The following is a 21,210-nucleotide window of genomic DNA, read 5'->3' on the forward strand; positions in this document are numbered from 1 at the left end:
GATTAGGGAAAACCCAAAGGCTTTCTATAGGTATGTCAAGAATAAAAGGATGACTAGGGTAGGTATCGGTCCAGTCAAGGATAGTAGTGGGAAGTTGTGTGTGGAGGCGGAGGAGATTGGAGAGACATTAAATCAGTACTTTTCATCAGTATTCACTCAGGAACAGGACACTGTTGCTGATGTGAATATGGAATCACAAATAATTAGAATGGATGCCCTGGAAATATGCAGGGAAGAGGTTTTGGGAATATTGGAAAGGATGAATATAGATAAGTCTCCTGGGCCTGATGGCATTTACCCCAGGATCCTATGGGAAGCTAGGGAGGAGATAGCAGAGCCATTGGCCTGGATTTTTATGTCGTCATTGTCAACGGGAATAGTACCAGAGGACTGGAGGATAGCGAATGTGGTCCCATTGTTCAAGAAAGGGAGTAGGGATAGCCCTAGTAACTATAGGCCAGTGAGTCTGACTTCAGTGGTGGGCAAAGTCTTAGAGAGAATGGTAAGGGATAAGATTTATGAACATCTGGGTAGGAATAACGTGATCAGGGATCGCCAGCATGGTTTTGTGAAGGGCAGGTCGTGCCTCACAAACCTTATTGAGTTCTTTGAGAAGGTGACTATGGAAGTGGATGAGGGTAAAGCAGTAGATGTTGTGTATATGGATTTTAGTAAGGCGTTCGATAAGGTTCCCCATGGTAGGCTAATGCTAAAACTTCGGAGGTATGGCATTGAGGATACATTAGAGGTTTGGATTAGGATTTGGCTGGCTGGAAGGAGACAGAGGGTAGTAGTTGATGGATTATGTTCATCTTGGAGCGCAGTTACTAGCGGTGTACCACAAGGATCTGTTTTGGGACCATTGCTTTTTGTTATCTTTATAAATGATCTAGAGGAAGGACTTGAAAGCTGGGTAAGCAAGTTTGCGGATGACACAAAAGTCGGTGGAGTTGTGGATAGTGAGGAAGGAAGTGGTAGGTTACAGCGGGATAGAGATAAGTTGCAGAGCTGGGCGGAAATGTGGCAAATGGAATTCAATGTAGCTAAGTGCGAAGTCGTTCACTTTGGTAGGAATAACAAGATGTTGGATTACTGGGCTAATGGTAGGCTACTTGGTAGTGTGGATGAGCAGAGGGATCTTGGTGTCTATGTACACAGATCTCTGAAAGTTGCCACCCAGGTAAATAGTGCTGTGAGGAAGGCATATGGTGTACTGGGCTTTATTGGCAGAGGAATTGAGTTCCGGAGTCCTGAGGTCATGTTGCAGTTGTATAAGACTCTGGTGAGGCCTCATCTGGAGTATTGTGTGCAGTTTTGGTCGCCATACTATAGGAAGGATGTGGAAGCTTTAGAACGAGTGCAGAGGAGGTTTACCAGGATGTTGCCTGGAATGGTAGGAAAATCTTATGAGGAAAGGCTGAGGCACTTGGGGCTGTTCTCATTGGAGAAGAGAAGGTTTAGGGGAGATCTGATAGAAGTGTATAAGATGATTAGGGGTTTAGATAGGGTAGATACTAAGAACCTTTTACCGCTAATGGAGTCAGGTGTTACTAGGGGACATAGCTTTAAATTAAGGGGTGGTAGGTATAGGACAGATGTTAGAGGTAGATTCTTCACACAGCGGGTTGTGAGTTCATGGAATGCCCTGCCCGTATCAGTGGTGAACTCTCCTTCTTTATGTTCATTTAAGCGGGCATTGGATAGGCATTTGGAAGTTATTGGGCTAGTATAGGTTAGGTAGGACTCGGTCGGCGCAACATCGAGGGCCGAAGGGCCTGTACTACGCTGTATCCTTCTATGTTCTATGTTCTAAGATAAATTCCTTAATCCTCTGCTACGTCTTCTCTGAACTCTCTCTATGTATGGCCTTATCATCCCAATATAGGTTTCAGAGTCTCTACATCGTGCATTCCTTGGTTTCCGTCAGGCTAAGGAGGGAGGCTGGATTCCTCTTCACAGGGGGAGGTGAAGCAACCTATTGTAAAGTGACCTATTGTAAAGCACTTTTTGCTTGTGATAAGGAAGCTGTGATGATGCAAACCCTAACCAACATTCTGGATGGAGAGCTGGAAAAGGAGAGGGAATGACACTGAATTCCAGCTCTGTCAGGAGACCACAGCTGAAGCCAGATGGAACAGCCAGTCGGTTAAAATATGGACAGTATCTGACCTCAGGCTCATTTTAAACCACATGAAGAAGAAAAATAAGCAATCTATTGGAAGAGCACTGGGCTTTATTATTCTCATTGAGATTTCACAATTATCAACACTTACGCTAAGACTGTGCATACTTTCCATGGATGGCCCCTGCTCGGCTAAGCGTTGCTAGCTTTTATGTTTTTGAATGAAGGTTTTTATGCATAAAGGTGGTGTATTCAATGTTGCATTAATTTCACAGCTTTCGATAGCGAGGTCTGGCTAGCTCTGGTTATTTTAATTGCTGTTAAACCTTTCCTGGGGTTTCTGAGAAGGCTATGAACATCAGGTGCCAGCTGAGGGGACGTTATTGAAGATTCTCTTCAAAAGGAATTTGGAACAAATGTGTTTACCTTTAGCAGCTGACTAGAGCTCATTAAAAGTGGGCGATGCAAATAGCAGGTAGTGTCAGCGACCTCCTGTGTTTCAAGCTGAGTTGGATACACTTACACACCAGCACGAGTGCACAGTGACAGGCAGCTGTTCCTGACTAGCCATTACTTCTTTGTTGGGGCAGGTCAAAGACAGTCAGACAACCCCCAGCCTGCTGCACTGGAGTGAAATGGGAGAATAAAACAGCAAAAGAATCACGCGGCATCTATTTACAGATCCTCAGCCAAGACTTTGTCCAAGAAAGGAGTGAATGTAAACATCAAAGCAGGCCATTACTCAAAGTGATTCCAACCCATTCTCACCTGACACCAGTCTACTTGTTCCAATCTTTAAACATCTCTTCACAACCTATCCTGTGTCTGTACTTCTTACTTTATTTCCTAAGCTACAATTCCCAGCTTATCATGAAGTGCTTCAAGCTATTTTGCCATATTAACGGTTCTAGACAACTGTAACCTATTGCTGTTACATCCAAAGATTTTTGACACTTGCCTCAAGCTCCATAAAAACTGAGTCAAGTGCTTGACAGGTTTGCAAAGCTTATGACCATTTGGAGAGGATAGGGGAGTGTTAGATGGGGCACAGCTGAGGGAGTTTTACCCAGTAACTGATTGCATTGTACTCTATGTGGTGATGTTATTGTAAAAGGTGATCTCAGCAAGGACAAGCTCAAGTGATAATGGGGAACATTAAATGCTAATTAGGACACAGTTTTTAACGGCTAGTCAGCTCTTGTAGTGCAGTGGTAGTATCCCTATCTCTCACCCAAGAGGCATGGTTTCAAGTCCTGCCAACTCTATGTATATCATTACATTTTTGACAGATTGAATAGTAAATATAGGACTATTGCGGTGCAGTGGTAGTGTCCCTAACTTTGAGCCAGGAGACCGAGGTACACACCTGTCCCAGAGGTGTGTAATAACATCTCTGTACAGGTCGATTAGAAAGGAGTTTAAGGGCCAGTTGACGGGCCCTCTTGTGAGGGTTCAAGATCCATCTACTCCAGAGGTGTGTAATAACATTTCTGATTAGGAAAATAGGTTAAATAAAAAAAGCTTTAAGGGTTGGTTGATAGATCCTCATATGGCACAGTGATAATGTCCCTATCCCTGCACCAGAAGGTCTATGTTCAAGTCCCACCTGCTCCAGAATTGTACAATAACATTTCTGAACAGGTTGCTTAGAAACATACTCACTGTGAAATTCACAGTGATGTCCTAGGATTGAGATGATTGACATCCAACAACAATCATTTGAAGAGTGGTGAAAAAAGGCCCTTGGAGCACAGTGACAATATCCCTGCGTCTGACCTACCAGACTCAGATTTAATACTGATTGTTCCAGAAGTATGTAATAACATGAAGTTTAGAAAGTATTTTCCTTCATTTCATTCAGTGCCAGGCAGGCCTTCAGACCAGCTTAGGTATTACAAAGATATAAGTTCAATCTTACAGTGTGCTCTTGTGGTGCAGTGGTATTGCCCTACCTCTGAGCCATGTTCAGGTCCCACCCACTCCAGAGGCATGTGACAGCACCTCTGAGCAGGCTGATGAGGAAAAAAAGGTTAATATTCCTTTGGTCTTTTCCACAGAAATTAGTTTGCAAAGAGTTTGCATTGAACTAAGAGATATAAATTAACCATTTATGGAAGTCAGATTAACTTCTTTGATGTGTGGATGAGTAGTGACAGTGGTTCAACAGATAGTACAGATGAATGTTAATACATCTATGCTGTACCTGATCTCAGAGCCCCTGCTGAGACAATGACAAGTAATTTCTCTTGACAGCTTGAGATTGCTTTATTTAGATTAATGTTCTCCTCTGAGTCGGTTTCCTCTATTAAAGATGTCAAAAATATTAAAATTGTTGCTTCCTTTCTTACCTCAATCTGTATGTACTTGTTCCTTTGCAGTGTTTTTAACTGTCAGGTGTGAAAGTATTGACGGCTTACTTGAGCTTGAGGAGCATTCTGAAGCTAAGCCTGATCATGCCCACACAGAGTCATAGAGATGTATAGCATGGAAGCAGACCCTTTGGTCCAACCCGTCCATGCCAACCAGATAACCCAACCCAATCTAGTCCCACCTGCCAGCACCAGTCCCATATCCCTTCAAACCTTTCCTATTCATATACCCATCCAAATGCCTTTTAAACATTGCAATTGTACCAGCCTCCACCACTTCCTCTGGCAGCTCATTACATACCTGTACCATCCTCTGTGTGAAAAAGTTGGCCCTTAGGTCTCTTTTATATCTTTCCCCTCTCACCCTAAACCTATGCCCTCTAGTCCTGGACTCCCCAAACACAGGGAAAAGACTTTGCCTATTTCCCCTATCCATGCCCCTCATAATTTTGTAAACTCTATAAGGTCACCCCTCAATCTCCAATGTTCCAGTGAAAACAGCCGCAGCCTGATCAGCCTCTCCCTATAGCTCAAATCCTCCAAACCTGGCAACATCGGCTTATCTCCAGCTGGTCCTCTAGATTGGGAGACTTGCTTAGTATTTCCTAAGTTACCGTATAGGACAATGACCTTAAATGGGTTAATGTTGGAGAATGCATTAAGCTCTACCTGACATCATACAGGCTTGAGTCGGGATAAAGCAAAACATCTTAGGGTCTCATGGAGAGAAGACCTATATCCACAGGTACCCTGGTAGGCTTGGTAACAATGTCCATCGAGCTTACATAATTTTTATCCAAATGTTTTAGGAATATAGGAACAGGAGTAAGCCATTTAGCCCCTTAAGCATCATCATTCAGTGAGACCAAGGCTGATTTGTGGTCTAATTCCACAAATGTGCCTTTAGCCCATATCCCTTCACTTAACAAAAAATGTAACTCTCTCAGGTTTAGAATTAGCAAATGATCTAGCATTCACTGCCACTGTGGAAAAGAGTTCCAAACATTTACCACCTTTTGGGTGTAGAAGCCCTTCCTAACATTTCTCCTGAATAGGTTGGCCCCATTTTCTATGCTATACTCCCTACTTCTAGAAGTCCCAATCAGTGGAAATAATTTATCTTTATTTACGCTGTCTTGTCTTATTCATATAGAGTCATAGAGCTGTACAACATGGAAATAAATTCTTCAGACTAAATCATCCATGCTGACCAAATGTCCTAAATTAATCAGGTCCCATTTGCCAGCATTTGGCCAATTTCCCTCTAAACTCGACCTATTCATATTCCATCCAAATGCCTTTTAAATGCTGTAATTGTACCAGCCTCTAACACTTCCTCTAGCAATTCCTTCCATACACGCACCACTTCTTGAAGACTTTGGTAGATTACCCCACAACCTTCTAAATTTTAGAGAAAGTGGGCCTAATTTGTATAAAAACCAAAAGAACTATGGATGCTGAAAATCTGAAACAAAAGCAGAAATTGGGTCTGGCAGGATCTGGAGAGAGAAATCAGAGTTAGAGTCTTGGGTCCAGTTCTGAGGAAGGGAAATGTCACTGGACCCGAAACATTTGCTCTGATTTCTCTCCACAGATGCTGCCAGACCTGCTGAGAATTTCCAGTAATTTCTACTGTTGTTCCTAATTGTATGACCTTTCCTCATAATTTAACTTCTGAAATCCAGGTATAATGCTTGCAAACCCAGGTTGTATGCCCTCCAAGGTTAATATATCCTTCCTCAGGTGTGGTGCCCAGAATTACATCATGTTAAGACAACATCCTTTTCTTGGAAAGGTTCCCTACTGGTTGATGCTTTACCACCAAAATAAATAGGTCCCTTAATCCCTGTCACAGAAAGGGGAATGGTGACAACCTTCATAGATACAACACAAATATAGTGTTTTATTTCCCCACCACACTGACTTGGAGTATCAAACTTGGTTTGAACTGAGGAACCTTTCTGGTATCTACTTAACAAGTTGAGTCACCAAGATTAATTGATATTGAGAACATAGGATGGGAAAATTTTCTCTTTCCTTGCATTCATCTCGCTCACACTGACAAGCCTGAAACATTATCAGGAAATTCTGAAAAACTCAAAGCAGGCATGATCTGTGAAGTTTAAGATCATGACCATAATCAAAACAACTCCTACAGTGTGGAAACAGGCCATTCAGCCCATTAAATCTGCAGTGATCCTCCAAACAGCATCCCATCCAATTCCAATGTGAACCACTAAGCCACCATGCTGTCATACTAGCTGGCGTCATTTCCACTTGGAGCCCAATTTATTTTGAACAGATCACGCTTCCCTCAGAAACTTCAAATTTGATCATAAGGTCACAAATTATAATAGATGAAGTAGGGCATTCAGCCCACTGAATTTGCTCTGCCATTCAATGAGATCAAGATTGATCAATTCTCAGATCCACTTTCTACCTTATCCCCATTAAGGTTGATTCCCTTGCTGATTAAAAATCTGTCTATTTCAGCCATAAATATATTTAATGACCCAGCCTCAATGGTGCTCTGCAGCAAAGAATTCCAAAGATTCATCTCCATTTTAAATGGGTGACCTCTTATTCCAAGATTATGTTCTCACTTGTTAGACTCACCCACAAGGGGAAACAACCTCGCCTCATCTACTCTGTCAAGTACCCGAAGAATTTTATATGTTTCAGTAAGGTCTCCTTTCATTCTTTTACAATATAATGAGTTCAGGCTCAAGTTACTCAACTTCTCATAAGAAAATCAACCCATATTGTAAACAATCTAGTAAATATTATCTGGACTGCTTCACAAACTATCTTTCTTCAGTTCTGGACCAAAACTGTTCGAGGAAATGGTCTAAGTAGCACTGTATATAGATTTAGTAACGCCTCCTTATTTTTATATACCATTCCCTTTGAAACGAAGATCAATGTTGGAAAGTTGAAACCCCAGTTTAACGTTCATGGGATACTGATTCGTATTCCACCATTGTGAAACTTCAATTCAACAAAAATCTCAGAGAAAGCCTCTGGTGCAATGATAGCTATGTAATCACATGATTACAGTAAAATTTGGTTCATTAATGTCCTTTCGGGAAATAAATCTGCAATCTTTGCCTGATCTGGCCTATATGTGATGCCAGACCTGCAGCAGTGCGACTGGCTCTTTACCACAGTTCATGCAAGTAGGGGTGGTCAGTGAATGCTGGTCTAGCCAGTGACACTCAAGAGTCCATGAACAATTAAAGAAAACCTTCTCTATTAATTTGCCTTCTCAACAATTCTTGTGTCATCCACATACTTGGTGATTGTAAATTCCCTTCCATCCACCAGGTTATTAATACATATTGTGATTAATTGTATGCCCAATGCAGATAGCTGTGGCACTCCAATAGTTGCAGATTGCCATCCTGAATGGCACCCCTTATTCCAACTCTCTTCTTCCAATAGTTACCCAGTTCTCCTTCTATATGAATGTACTCCCTCCAACATCACATGCTTTTATCATATTAAGTCGCCTTATACAGAGTACCTTACTGAATGCCTTTTAGAAATCCAACTATATTACGTCTCCTGCTTTTTCATTAATCTATCCTACTTGTTGCCAGCTCAAAAAATTCTAACACATTTGTTAGGCATGATTTCCCCTTAATGACTCCATGTGGACTCTGCTTATATTATGTTTTATATTATGAAAACTATATTATGTTTTCTAAATAATCTACCATTATGCCCTTTATCACAGATTATAATATTTTCCCAATGACAGGTAGTAAGTTAACTGGCCTATAGTTACCTGCTGTTTTATTCCTCCTTTTTGGCAGTTTTACAATCCCCAGGGATATGTCCAGAATCTAAAGGAGCGGGGGTGGGTGTGGGTGCGGTGGAAGTGTGTTACTACCGGTGTACCAACTATCCCGGTAGCAGCTTGCTTTAAAATTCTATGATGCAACCCTAATCAGGTTCAAAAGGCTTATTAGCCTTTAGCACCATGAGCTTCCTTAGTAAATGTTCTCTAGTGTTACTTATTATGTTTATTTCCTCCCTCACAATGGGAAATATGTGGCTTTTTCCCAGGGTGAAGGGCTCAATTACTTGGGAACACAGGTCCAAGGTGTGTCTGAGGAGGAGGGAGCAGAGGTGCAGAAGAGAGAGCGATAGAGAGAGAAGTTTAAAAGAGATGTGCAAGGCAAATTTTTCACACAAACGGTAGTGAGTGCCTGGAAAGTGCTGCCAGAGGAGGTGGTGGAAGCAGATACAATAGCAGCATTCAAGACACACCTGGACAAATACATGTCTAGCAAGGAAATAGAGGGATAAGGATCCTGTAAGTGAGGGCAGTTTTAGACTGAAAGGCCTATTCCTGTGTTGGCACAGGTTTGGAGGACCAAAGGACCTGTTCCTGTGCTGTACTGTTCTTTGCTTTATGTCCTTGATCAACCATGTTGGGTTATCCCCTTTCCAGAATTCTTCTTCCTCACTGGAATATATCTTTACTGTGTGTCATGAACTATTTTTTAAGAAGTATTGTTTCTCAACCATCTTTGCTGATACCTGTTCCCCACCCCATCCTTCCTAATCCACACTAGTCATCTCTGCTCTCATCTTGATGTAATTACCTTTAGATAACCTTAGCACAGGTGATTCCAAGCCGAGCTTCTTACTCTCAGTCTGAATGTTCCATTTTACGATGATATGATCACTGTTTCCTCGGAAATCTTTCACTCTGAGATCAGTTAATACACACGCCTCTTTACACGATCCAAAGAGTCTGGTCCCTGATTGGATCCATAATGTACAACAGCAGCAGTTCAAGAAGGCAGCTCACCACCACCATCAGAGGGCAACCAGAAATGGGACAACAAATGCTGGCTAGCTAGCGATTCCTACATCCCACAAATAAATAAAAAATAACTAATGGGAACTGTTTTGGTCCCCATATTTAATGCAAGATTCATTTCATTGGATGTAGTGCAGAGAAGGTACAATAGGATGACCTCTGTATGGAGGAACTGGCTCGTGAACAAAGCCTAAACAGGTTGGGACTCTATGCTTTGGAGTTTAGAAGAATCCGCGGTGATTGCATTGTAACACAGAGAATTCTTAAGGGGTTTGAAAGGGTAAATACTGAAGATGCTTCCCCTCATGGGAGAGTTTAGAACCAGGGGGTATAGTTTCAGAATATAGGGGCACCAATGTCAGACTGAGGTAAGCAGAAATTTCTTGTCTCAGAAAATTGGGAGGCTATGGAATGCTTTACCAAAGAGAACTGTGGGGGGGGGGGGGCACAGAGTTCTTGTTTATATATTTAAGCTGACATAGGTAGATTCTTGGTCAGTCAGGGTATCAAGGGTCATGAGGAGAGGGCAGGAAAATGGATGTGAAGAAAATTGGATCAGCCATGATCTTATTGAATTGTGCAGCATGCTCAAGAGGCCGAACGGCCAACTCCTGTTCCTATTTCTTATGGTGTTATGGTCTACAGACCTTCTGTTCTAACAAAGCCACCCCTCCACCTGCCATAGGAAAATGATCCAAGACACTAGATTGATCTACAGAAACTAATCAAGGTTAAGTTGAGCATATGACTCTGCAGACAGCCATAGAAACAACTTACAGGCTAATTTACCACTACTGGCTACTGCAGATACATTACTACTACAGGCAATCACAACCCTTCACTACATGACTGAAAATGATTTCCAAATATAGATATAGCTTTTTTTAATACATTCTTCAATGACTTTTTGGATTAATTTAGAGTCATATGAGGCATACAGCATGGAAATAGGCCCTTGGCCCAACTTGTCCATTTCAAAAAGTATGGCACTGGAAAAGCACAGTAGGTCAGGTTGACAGCGTTATCTTCAGAAAATTCAAGGGGTTAGACTGATGGCCTATTTCTCTTCATGACAGCTGTGATGTAGCACTGAGGACATGAACACACAGGCACTTATTGAATGAACAAAGCATTTGTCTGTGATTCCTGATGAAGGGCTTATGCCCGAAACAGCAATTCTCCTGCTCCTCGGATGCTGCCTGACCTGCTGTGCTTTTTCAGCACCACAGTGTCTGACTCTGACTCTCCTGCATCTGCAGTCCTCACTTTCTCCCAACTTGTCCACGCCAACCAAATTTTCTAAACTGAACCAATCCCATTTGCCTGAGTTTGGCCCATATCCTTCTAAACCTTTCCTGTTCATGTACCAGTCCAAACCTCTTTTAAATGTTGTAATTGTAGTCGCCTCTATCACTTCCTCAGGCAGCACATTCTATATGTGCACCACCCTCTGTGTGATAACATTGTCCTCAGGTTCCACTTCCCTCTCACCTTAAATCTATGCCCTCTCATTTTGGACCCCCCTCCCCACGCAGCCCTGGGGAAAAGACCTTGTTTATTTACCCTGTCTATGTTCCTCATGATTTTATAAACCTTTATAAGGTCACCCCTCAGCCTCCTACTCTCCATGAGGAAAAAAATGTCCCAGTTTATTCAGCCTCTCCTTGTATATCAAAACCTTTCAGTCTCAGTAACATTCTTGTAAACCTGTTTTACACCCTTCCCAGTTTAATAACATGTCTCCAGAAGCAGGGCGACCAGAATTGCATGCAATGTGCCGTGCCCAATGTCGATAATGATGTCCCAACTCATATACCCAACTCATCACAGTGCTTCAGGTGATGAGGGCAAGTGTGCAAAACACCTTCTTCACCACCCTATCTACCCTGTGACACGACTTCCAATTAACTATATACCTGCACCCCTAGATCTCTTATTGGACAATACTCCCCAGGGCCCTACCATTAACTGTGTAAGTCCTGCCCTGGTTTGTCTTACCAAAATGCAATACCTTGCAGTTATCTGAATTAGACTGTGTCTACCATTCCTCAGCATACAGGCTCATTTGATCAATATCCTATTGTACTCTTAGATAACCTTCTTCACTGTCCATAATATCACCAATTTTGGTGCCATCTACAAACTTACTATGTCTCCTCTATTCTCATCCAACTCGTTTATATAAATGATTAGATTAGATTAGATTAGATTAGACTTACAGTGTGGAAACAGGCCCTTCGGCTCAACAAGTCCACACCGACCTGCCGAAGCGAAACCCACCCATACCCCTACATTTACCCCTAACACTACGGGCAATTTAGCATGGCCAATTCACCTGACCCGCACATCTTTGGACTGTGGGAGAAAACCGGAGCACACGGAGGAAACCCACGCAGACACGGGGAGAATGTGCAAACTCCACACAGTCAGTCGCCTGAGTTGGGAATTGAACCCGGGTCTCAGGCACTGTGAGGCAGCAGTGCTAACCACTGTGCCACCGTGCCGCCCAAAACATCAGTGGACTCAGTACTGATCCTTGCGGTGCACCACTGGTTACAGGCCTCCAGTCTGAACAACCACTTCCACCATCATCCTCTGTCTCCTACCGTTAAGCCAATTTTGTCTCCTATTGGCTAGCTCTCTCTGGATCCCGTGTGATCTAATTTTACTAATCAGTCTACCACACAGAATCTTATCAAAGGCCTTGCTAAATAACCTATTGCTCTGCCTTCAATTCTTCAGAAAAATTAAATTGATTTTAGTTAACTATTCAAGAATCAAACAACTTGAGCACTAAAACATGTACAACGAGGCAACAAAATCACAGACAAATGCTTTGTTCATTCACTAAGTGCCTGTGTGTTCAAGTCCTCAGTGCTACATCGTAGCTGTTGTGAAGTGAAACAGGCCATCAGTCGAGCTCCTTGAATTTTGGCCAGGTTATGCTGTCAGCTCCTCCACGGGTAGCAGTGATCGCTTGTTAGCAGACAGCGCTGGAGAGCATGAACGGACATCGGCTTGAGAGGCTGCCCTCTGAGTTGCATCCAATTAAGGAAGTGAAAAATATATCTTCAGCACAAGAGGCAGAAAGCCCCAGAAGGTTAGATTCCCTCGAGGCACGTCTCTGATATTGCTGAGCAGCCAGTTACACACAATAGTGGCTGACTTCAGTTTTGAATATCTAGATTCTGGTCCTCAGCTACAACAGGCAGGAAAAATGGATGAAAGTTATAGAATGCTGGAAAACTTGCCAATTACAATTAAAATGGGAAGACAATAAAATTTCACAACAGTTGTGTGAATCTGCTAACTTAATGTTATACCTAAAGAAATAAAGTTTACCAAAAGACACATATGATGTTGACTTTGATTGATAGAAGAAGCCAGTTTTATTCTTGTGTCAGTCACTTTGATGTGTCACAGTTCAAAAGATTAAGTCAATAGAAAGCAGATGGAATTCTCTCTTTATTTCACCTCAGGACAGAGTCGACCCATGCTTTCTGAAGCATTGTTTTGAGTTAAATACTGAAGTATAAGTGATTCATATATATTGCAATACACATATATATAATACACAAATATAGGTATATGCATATATAAAAACCTGGGAACAGGCAATTCATTGTGGAAAGGTACAGGTATGGGGACTGGGCAAGGGATGATGGGGTGTGAGGCAATTCCATGCAAGCAAGCTTGTGCAGAATTAGGGGGGGATGATGGGAAAAGCAAAGCAAGCAATCACCTTCATCGCTCACTGAGTCATCGTCTAGCTGTCCCACAGGAGGGGGCCAAGGGAGCTCTTTAATTTCCTTAATCTCTACTGCAATGATGATCATGGACAGGTTGGCGAAACAAAGAGGGAGAAAAGGTAGGAGAAAAAGGACAGAAAAAAGCTGAGAATGGTCAAATGAAGACGGCGTATCTCTCTATTCAGTGTTGATTTTAAAAAAATTAGCCAAGTGCCCATTCTATGCATCTTAATGATAAACAAGAAAAAAAATGACATCTTTCAACTGCTACCCCATACCATACCCACTTTGGTGCTATTTCATGTTAATGCTCCCATACTTTGTTTAATTTTATTTGTTTGATTAAAAATATCCAACAATATAAACTGATTATTGATTATTAATTATTGATATTATTTATAGACAATCCATTCTTAGATGGAAGTGTCAAACAACTAGCACTTTCAGGTGAGTGAGAAGGGTCAGGGAACTTAACACAATGGTACAAACTTCGACCCATTCCACTGTATTTTCAGAGTCTTAATCTTCTTCCAGACATGCTTTCTTCAATACTTCAAAAGTAAAAATTATTGCTTACTCTTTTTACAGGACTTCCAAAATTTAGAAGCTGTACTCAGGTCCTCCTTAAAATCTGTTCTTAAATCCAAATTGAATCAGCTAAGAATTTCTGAGAGAGTGGCTCTGAGCATTTTACAGTCAGGTTAAAAGAGTAAAAATACTGAGGTGGGGTATCAATATAGAAGGGTTTAAGGAAAATCTATTGAGCTGGGAACCAAATGACTTTCAGGAGGGTATTAGGGAGAATGAAGGAAGAGAAACAATTGCCAATCATGAAAAAAAAGACCTGATTATTGTCTTGGGCTGAAGAAATGCGAGCCTGATTCCGAACACAGCTTGTCCTGCATTTTGTTTGGATGTGGACAGGGTTATGGGGAGGTTTGGGACCCCCTTTGGGTGTAGATTCAAGTTCCAGCTCAGAGGAGGTTGGGTGTAGAGTCAGCCACTTATTAGATCCATGCTTGGGCCAATTAAAAGGGATAATTAATCCCAACACTGGTATCCTTGGAAATGAACAAGAACTGGGAAACTTTTGATAGAAACAATGCAACAAACTTGTTCTCTGGATGTTGGGACTGTCCATTGTAGAGAGATTGGGAAAACTGGTCCTGGGGATTCTCTCAACTTTCAAAGAATGAGAAGTGATATCATTGAAATCTACAAAATACTTCAGGGATGGACAGGATAGATCCAGGTAATATGCTTCCCTGGTTGGGGATATTAAAATCCGGGATTATAATTTCAAAATAAGACGGTTGTGAATCTTAGAAATTCTCCATTAAGAGGCCTGCAGAATCACAGCCATTGGCTACGTTTAAAGTAGAGACTGATAAATCTCAAAATGCTAATAATGTGAAGAGACAATTTAGGGAAAAGCCATTGAAAGGAATAATCAGCCACAATTGTATTGAACATCAGAGCAGATTTGATGAGCTGAATGGCCTACTCCAGCTCCCATGTCCCACTGTGGACACAACCAATAACTGAAAAAGTATATCCAATGAGGTTTGGCATTTTCAATCCCTTTGTGTTATGTAACCAAGAGCTACAGCTGTGTCCACTCTTCCAAGCCAATGTTGCCAATCTACCTTTACCTCTGAGCAAATGACTTTATCAATTCATCAACCTTTGGGCTTAGCTGCTGTACTTACCCAAGCGACTCCAACCATTTCACACTCATGACACCTTCTCAATACATTCCCTTTCAGATAAGGCACTGAGAACTCCCATATCTATCACCAAGAAACTGCATAAAGCAAGCCATTTAGGACATAGATCAGTGCTGTGTCACTTGACATGCAAAGCTTAAGACACCAAGTCTTGCTAGGTTAATCCTTTCCTCACACACCAAGTAACCCCATTCCCTGAATTGTACCACAATCTGTGACATTAATGATTGGATGGGCCAAGAGAATCACATATCCAAGCCCATGGGCCTCCTCTGTTCTTAGCCCAGAATGTCTGGTGCGGATAGTAGCAGAGGGTTCCAAGGAAACAGCAGCACTGAGGTTTAGAGAGCTTGACCTAAGCTTCCCCTGATAGAGGTGTATGCCTACAAAGGCATATCCACATGTCAAAGGCTCAAACTACCTCCTAACTTCACCAAGGTAACTTGGAGGTAGAAAGCAGAGGTGGGTCCATTCTGACAGGTCTGTAGAAGACCTGTATTCAACGCTGCAAGCATTTCAGTAACCCACATGACAGCAAGGTGAGCAAAAAACTCCCATCACACAGCCTGGACTTGTTGCTTGTAGTACTGATGGCCTCAAGGACAGATAGCTTCTGATGCTCATGTGCCCATGGCCAAGTCGCTGCCAATAATACCTGTGGTAAAGGAAGGCATTGAACAGAGTTGAACGGACACCTCATCAAGGGATGTCCAAACTCCTTGTTTCAATGAACTACTGAGCCCAGAGACACACACACGCACACCCCAGTAAGTACAACTGCAGACATAGAATGGGGAGCACAATATCAGTGACCTGCAGGAGGTCTCAGCGCCAGAGGTTTAGGTGTTGAATTCTTCCTGGCAGGGGGGCTGGCTGTCACAGGAATACTCCGAGAGCCATTGAACCAGAGTCTCTGGAATGCCCATTTGGTACTGAATATTCAGACTACACCAGCAAATAACAGTCCATCGAGTTAAATTCACTGAGGCATTGGAAGGGGTCAGTAGTAATTATGACTTTACCATCTCCTGGGTTGGAGATTGCAACATCAGCGGCCAACTTTGTGGTGAGCCCTGTGCGGCAGTAGCGTGCAAGAGGAACAAACGCTCCTTCACAGTGTGAATGGATCCATGACACTGGCAGGAGAGAAGCTCAGTTGTTCAAGGTTTGCGTTAAGATTTGTAGCTCGGGTGCCGATTGCCGTGGTTGTGGGTATGTTCGCTGAGCTGGGAAGTTGGTTTGCATACGTTTTCATCCCCTGTCTAGGTGACATCTTCAGTGCTTCGGAACCTCGTGTGAAGCACTGCTCTATTGTGCCTGCTGCAATTTATTTGGTTCTGTTCCTGCTACTTCCGGTTGCCGGTTCTGGCTGTTTATTGTAGCGGCCGGTTTTTTTGGGTCTAGGTCTATGTGCTTGGAGATGGAGTCCATGGATGAGTGCCATAGTTTGTGAAATTCTCTGGTTGATCTTCGTTTAGCTTGTCCTATGATCGTTGTGCTATCTCATTGCATTTGTGACCCCCACTGTCTGTGTGTATGGCCACTAGGGACTGCTGGTCATGGCATTTACTGGCTAGTTGCCGAGTTCGTGGATCTGGATTGCTAGTTGTCTGCCTGTTTGTCCTATATAGTGTTTCATGCAGTCTCTACATGGAACCTTGTAAGTTACGTTTGTCTTACACAGTATGGATTTGGGGTCTTTTGTCCTGGTGAGTTATTGTCTGAGTGTGGCTGTCGGTTTATGGGCTGTCATGAATTCCGGTGGTCAAGAGAAATCTGGCTGTCAGTTCTGAGACACTTTTTATGTAAGGTAGCATGGCTAGTGAGTTAGGTCATGGCATGTCCTCATTGTGTTGTCTGTCAGTCTGTTAGACACCTGCGTATGAAGTTGGGGGATATCCATCCTTGGCGACTACGCTCAGGGCTCTAAGAAGCTAGTCCGAGGTACCAATCTTGTGGTTGGAGGAGATATTGGACACACTCCAACATCATACCAGCATATAGCCACTGGGGCATTAGCGCATGGGCTCAGCACTCTGATGATGAGGAATCTCATCATCTCACAGGTAGCACTGTGGCTAAGTGGTTCGCACTGCTACCTCACAGTACCAGGGACCTGGGTTCGGTTCCAGCCTTGGGTGACTCTCTGTAAGGAGTTAGCACATTCTCCCCGTGTCTGCGTGGGTTTTCTCCGGGTGCTGCAGTTTCCTCCCACAGTAACAAAAATGTGCAGGTCAGGTGAATTGGCCATGCTAAATTGTCCATAATGTTAGGTACATTAGTCAGAGGGAAATGGGTCTCGGTGGGTTGCTCTTCGGAGTATTGGTGTGGACTTGTTAGGCTGAAGGGCCTGTTTCCACACTGTAGGGAATCTAATCTAATCTGTCCTTTGAAGGAACCTCACATTCCTCAGCCCCTCAATCAGAGGTTAAATCTACCACTCTATACTATGTGTACGTAATAGAAATATACAGCATGGAAACATACCCATCTGTCCAACTGGTCCATGCCGACCAGATATCCTATATAAATCTAGTCCCATTTGTCGGCATTTCGCCCACATTCCTCTAAAGCCGTCTTATTCATACACCCATCCAGATGCCTTTTAAATGCTGTAATTGTACCAGCCTCCACAAGCTCCTCTGGTACCTCATTCCATATACACATCACCCTGTGAATGAATAAGTTGCTCCTTAGATCCATTTTAAATGTTTCTCCTCTCACCTTAAACCTATGCCCTCTAGTTTTAGACTCCACTACCCCCCCGGGGAAAAGACCTTGTTTATTTATCCTATCCATGTCCCTCATGATTTTATAAACCTGTATTAGGCACCCCTCAGCCTCTGATGCTCCAGGGAAAATAGCACCAGCCTATTCAGCCTCTCCCTATAGCTCAAACCCTCCAACCCTGGAAACATCCTTAAATCTTTTCTGAATCCTTTTAAGTTTCACAACATCTTTCCTTTCAGAGGGAGACAAGAATCGCACACAATACCCCAAAAGTGGCCTAACCAATGTCCTGTACATGCACAACATGACCTCCCAACTTCCATATTCAATGTTCTGATCGATAAAAGCAAGCATACCAAATGCCTTCTTCACTATCCTATCTATCTGTGACTCAACTTTCAAGGAACTATGGACCTGCACTCCAAGGTCTCTTTGTTCAGCAACACTTCCCAGAACCTTACCATTAAGTGTATCAGTCCTGCTCTGATTTGTCTTTCCAAAATGCAGCACCTCACATTTATCTAAATTAAATTCCATCTGCCATTCCCTGGCCCATTGGCCCATCTGATCTAGATCCCGTCATACTCTGAGGTAACCTTCTTCACTGACCACTAAGCCTCCAATTCTGGTATCACCTGAAATTTTTCTAACCCTGCTGCCTCATAGCACCAGAGACCCGGGTTCGATTCCAGTCTCGGGCAACCGTCTGTGTGGAGTTTGCACATTGACCCGTGTCTGTGCGGGTTTCCTCCGGGTGCTCTGGTTTCCTCCCACAATCCAAAGATGTGCAGGTTAGGTGAATTGGCCATGCTGGATTTCCTATAGTGTTCAGAGATGTGTAGGTTAGGTGCATTAGTCAGGGGTAAACATAGGGTAGAGGAATGGGTCTGGAGGATTACTCTTCAGAGGGTTGATGTAGACTTGTTGGGCTGAAGGACCTGTTTCCACACTGTAGGGATTCTATGATCCTCTGTAATCATATTTCCTATGTTCACATCCAAATCATTTATTCAAATGATGAAAAGTAGTTGATCCAGTACCGATCCTTGTGGCACACCACTGGTCACAGACCTCCAATCTGAAAAGCAACCCTCTACTACCCTCTGTCTTCCACCTTCGAGCCAGTTCTGTATCCAAATAGCTAGTTTTCCCCTGTATTCTGTGTCATCTAACATCTAGATCACTGCCTTCATCAACGATTGCCTGCTACAAGCCTTGAGGTGATATAGCCAGAGGTGAACAACCTACTTTCACCTTGTTTGAGATAACAGTACGTAGGAGTGAAAAGGAGTGGAGAATATCTCATGGGCTAAATTACTAATTGGTGTTAAGGAAAGTTATTGAAATGCATTAATTGATTAAATATTTGCATATCGAAACCAAATACTTTCCTAATTGACCATCGGCTAATTAAATTCCCTGAATATTACCACTTTATAGTTCTCGCATTTCTCTCTCTAGATTTGCTGCTCTTTATTTTCCTCTCTCGTTATTTCGAGGCCTACAGGGTATACCTAGTGATCATACACCCTGCATGTCTCTTCAAGAGCATCTCCTTTTCCAAACACTACGATATCTTCTCTCATCATTAGTATCACCTCATGTTTTTTCTTCGTTTCTGTAATGATTGGAACATTGTCAGTCAAGTTGACCTTGTAGAATATAAGTTCCCTGATTGGGGCTGTTAACCTGGTCCAGTCAAGGACCCTTGACTGACAGATATGAACAAGTGTGTCGGGGTTCTGTTCACTCTAAGAGCTGGTTCTGAGCTATCAATGTACTATACGCATGTAAATAAAGGGTGACTTGGTGATGGCATACCAACCTTGGTGGAATTATTTCTGTATCTGACTGCTTTGTATATTATGCAGCTACCTACCTAATAATATTTAAGTCATATTGCTTGTATGCACCACTTCATGCATTTAACTACACTCATTGGAAACCTGCTTTTGCATTCCCCTCAGTCAGTCTGTTCCTGCATAATATAGCACTATTCCTTTCTCTCGTATTGTCCAATGCTCTCACTTAATGCACCCTATTTCTCTTTTTTACTTCTATGTGTTGGTGCATAACCCCATTGTCAATTTAGTTTAATTCCTCCCCAATGACAATGAACCTTTCTAGCACACCATGGCCACCAGTCCTGCTGAGGTGTAAATCATTCCTTTCGAAGGGGTACTTCCTTCACCGGAATTGATCACAAGCCCTTACTTTCTCACCAGGCACAGAAGTTACCAAATGGCATAGAAAATGCAGGCAGCACTTTGTAGGTTTCTGCAGTTAACTAGGAGTGAGACAAGTCCTCTGTTTATTTCAGCAATAGTAGTCACTCACGTGTCGTCTTTAGACTCTCCGAAGGCAAGATGATCAAGGTTAAAAATTAACCTCCTGACGACTCATTACGAAGCCCATCCTGAGACAGGTAATTAAACATAAAGAAGCACCAAGGATACACACATCACCTACACATTTGCAGACAAATGTGCTCAAATGAATAAATGCATAAATGTGTTCACCTAAACTTGTGCACAAACACATTAATGTACTAATTGTCGTTCAATCCCAATATATCTCTTCCTCAATCTAATTTTTATAGAATAATTTATAGAACGCTCAGAGGAGACCGAGTTGATTAATTAGCCAAGTTTGTCTTTCAATCCGTTCTTATGTCTTCCAACTGACATATCCTGGCTTGAAAACATTACCTGACATTATTAAGACAAATACTGTTCTGCTCTTCACTAGCTACTAGAGAGAACAACTGGGATCATGTCTAATCTCTTCACAGTTTCAAACATTTCCTACACAAATATGTACCTCCTCTTCCCACACATTAGAACAGTCACAGTTCAGAGCAGGTCTAGTTGTATTTAGAATGGGTAGAATTTAATGCCCTGCACCATTCGAGTGGGTTAGGAGGCAGAGATGGGGCGGGCATGTGATTGGGTGCCAAGGCAAGTGGTGGAGGTCCCGTTGCCTTCCACCTCTCCTTGACTATGAGAGGAGTTTGAAGACTTGTGTGTGGCTTTCCTGCCCATTGGCCAGTTGAAGCCTTAATGCTGTTATTACAATTGATGAAAACCTCAGCCATATGTAGTTACACTGTGCTTAGAAATAGATTCACCAGCTAAAAGTTCATGATGATGCACACCAGTGTTAAAGTGATTGTTGAGTAATAAAAATAAAGCAGACAGGAAATAACAAGCTTGGATTTAGAAAAAAACACCTTGATCAAATTTGTAGGAGAAGCCTGAGAGGTGAGTGGGGAATCTATGTAATTCATTATAATAGCAACAGATTCATTCCCTCAAGGGCACTCGCCTACTCAAATCAAATCATTGCCCATCTCTACCCAGCTCCATTCATTGCCACAACTCCATATACATGTACTTAACAGATATGCCCCCTCCCTCCCCTAGCGTGCAGGTTCATAGTTCCTTAGAAATGGAGTCGCAGGTAGACAGGGTAGTGAAGAAGGTGTTTGGTGTGCTTGCCATTATTGGTCAGTGCATTATAGGGAGAGGATGGGGCTATTTTCCTTGGAGTAGAAGCTGAGGGACGAGGTTTATAAAGTCATGAGGGACATGGATAGGATGAATAGTCATGGGTCTTTTTCTAAGGGTAGGGGAAATCAAAACTAGACGGCATTGGTTTAAAGTGAGAGGGGAAAGATTTAAAA

The 21,210-nt window shown here is 42.6% G+C and overlaps 1 protein-coding gene across 2 annotated transcripts in view; it reads right to left on the bottom strand.

The window, feature by feature from the left end:
• LOC132829113 (SH2 domain-containing adapter protein F-like) overlaps positions 1–21,210 on the bottom strand; it is a 303,308-nt gene that overhangs the window by 82,400 nt on the left and 199,698 nt on the right. The window lies entirely within an intron of this gene.

This window comes from Hemiscyllium ocellatum, chromosome 28 (genome assembly GCF_020745735.1).
Source record: "Hemiscyllium ocellatum isolate sHemOce1 chromosome 28, sHemOce1.pat.X.cur, whole genome shotgun sequence".
NCBI lineage: Eukaryota > Metazoa > Chordata > Chondrichthyes > Orectolobiformes > Hemiscylliidae > Hemiscyllium > Hemiscyllium ocellatum.